Source organism: Halictus rubicundus, chromosome 6 (assembly GCF_050948215.1).
Source record: "Halictus rubicundus isolate RS-2024b chromosome 6, iyHalRubi1_principal, whole genome shotgun sequence".
NCBI lineage: Eukaryota > Metazoa > Arthropoda > Insecta > Hymenoptera > Halictidae > Halictus > Halictus rubicundus.
In genome coordinates, this window is record NC_135154.1 from 2,698,872 (window position 1) to 2,701,411 (window position 2,540).

A 2,540-nucleotide genomic window follows, 5' to 3' on the forward strand; every position below is an offset into this window, starting at 1 on the left:
TGATTTAAGCTGCATGGAGTTTATGGTCGTCTGACAGCCTGCTTCCAATTTAAAAATTCCTGTCTTTTGAAATGTCCTTATGGTTGCCTTTTTCCCTCTGCAGTAAATTTGGGCTTTCTTTTCTTCTGGCATAAAGTATAACCATGTGGCTGGTGTGTTTAGAGCTCGCCAGTGGGGCTGCAGGTAAGCGGTCACCTTGATGTTGCAGGTACTCCAGTCTATTGTGGCGGGGTTCAACAGTAGGGTGGTTTCGCAGGTTGCATGTTGGTTTGTTTGATATATGGGCAGGGTAGATGGTCCTAATAATTGCCTATGGTGGGAACGGCAACTCCTTAGGTAATCTTCGGTTGGCAGGAAATACTGTTGTTCGTCGGATGATACTGCAATGTATGTAAATCGTGGTTTTATGTACGACATCATCTTGGGTCCCAATGGTTGCATGGATGGACAGGGGTAGATCTTGTAGAAATTGAATATTTGGTGGTCTAGCAATGGTACGGTGAGCTCGAAGACTATCCTGCCTTTCGTGAAAACTATGTTTAGCTTGGTAATTCTTTCAAGCTGTTCAGTCAGTAATTCCTCGGGCGAGAAAGGAAACTCGTGCGACGAGGTTTGTTTGATTTTCAAGGCGGAATTCAGTAACTGTTGGGGTGAGAAGATTGCTGGATGTAAAATCCCCTGTTTCGCCAATAATATTGCATCTATTAACAGTAGCAAGTTGGTGCTGTAGTCGTCTAAACCTCTTTCGATTTCGAACAAAGATTCCCTTATAACACCCTCGAATCGCAGCCTGTCTATTTCTGATTGTGTTTCATATAGTTGCTTGGAATGTTCGGAAACTATTTTCATAAGTTTCGACATTCCATTTGTTAAATTCAATAATCTTGTATGCACCGTAGAGAACTCTCCTTTTATAATATGGGTTTGCCTTGCTATTATCTCCGTGATTTCATGTTCGTTTTTGTATATTAGGTGAAGTAAAAAGTTCTGAGCGCTTTTTCGCTTTATTTCGACGATGAAATTAACATAGTTAGGATTATTCGATTTAGATCAAATATGCGCCGTTTTGTTCGATAACTTTTGTCCATTTTGAAGGCAATTTCATAATTCCGCGGTTGAAGAAGTCCTCGTCCCTATTGGTAAAAAACTTGACCAGCTCATTTTCACAAGCCTCTCTTGAGGCCAGTTTTGTACCATCAAGAAAATTTTGCAAATTCTTGAAGAGGTGATAATCGCTTGGTGCCAGGTCTGGACTATACGGCGGATGCGATAGAACGTCCCAGCCAAGCTCTCGGAGCTTCTGACGCGTCGTTAAAGATGTGTGCGGCCTGGCGTTGTCTTGATGAAAAACTACACCCTTCCTATTGGCCAATTCTGGCCGCTTCTGGTCGATGGCCTGCTTCAGTCTGGTCAGTTGTTGACAATAGAGGTCCGAATTGAGTGTTTGGCCCGATGGGAGCAGCTCGTAGTGGATGATTCCCTTCCAATCCCACCAAACACACAATAAAACTTTCTTGGCCGTTAATCCAGGCTTGGCGATCGTTTGGGCCGGCACACCGCGATTGGACCACGATCTTTTTCGGCTGTTATTCTCGTATGTGACCCATTTTTCATCGCCAGTCACCATCCGCTTCAAAAATGGGTCGATTTCGTTACGTTTCAACAAAGAATCGCAGGCATCAATTCGGTCCAAAAGGTTCTTTTGCGTCAATTCATGTGGCACCCATACATCGAGCTTCTTCTTGAGGCCTGCCTTATGCAAATGATTCCAAACGGTTTTCTGGCTAATCTTCAGTTCCTGGGCAATGGAATAAGTGCTTACATGCCGGTCCGACTCGACGATTTCCATGATTTTGTCCACATTTTCGACGATTGGCCTACCAGAGCGTGCCTCATCTTCGACGTCCATATTACCAGAACGGAATCGTTGGAACCACCGCTTTGCTGTTGCATTCGATACTGTATTGGGTCCATAAACAGCACAAATTTTTTTGCCTGCCTGCTCCGCCTTTTCACCTTGGTCGTAGTGGTACTGAAGAATGTATCGAATTTTCTCTTTTTTTACCTCCATTTTCGAACGCTGTAACACACAACTGGCTTCACCAAAACAAAAAACTAACAAAGACCTTTATTCATGCGTAATATCACCTTGAAATTGCCGTATACTATGACTCGATACGATGTGAACATCGTGAGATATGGCTCGCTGAAGACATCTAGCGAAAAACGCTCAGAACTTTTTACTTAACCTAATATTTTATTCAATTCGTGATTATAATAATCTGCGTCTTCCTGAGTCAAGGTTCCGAAGAGGATGTTGCTGACTGTTCCGATGAATCCAAATGGTGCATTACGTCGGGGTGATTTTGTATTGAGGTATGGGTGGTCGCCCATTGCGGATTTTATCAAATTCCGATAATAACGAGTGTTTTCTTCCTTCTTTATCAATCGAGGTCCGAGGTCTTCGTTGAGACATTTGGTGGCTTCGTGCCTTTTGCAGAGCTGATCGATTATGGAAATCAATTGTTGTACAGGTGGTG

At 43.3% G+C, this 2,540-nt stretch overlaps 1 pseudogene; it reads right to left on the bottom strand.

Moving 5' to 3' along the window:
- Positions 1 to 1,008: 1,008 nt before the first annotated feature.
- Positions 1,009 to 2,166, bottom strand: LOC143354890 (histone-lysine N-methyltransferase SETMAR pseudogene; annotated as a pseudogene).
- Positions 2,167 to 2,540: the final 374 nt, after the last annotated feature.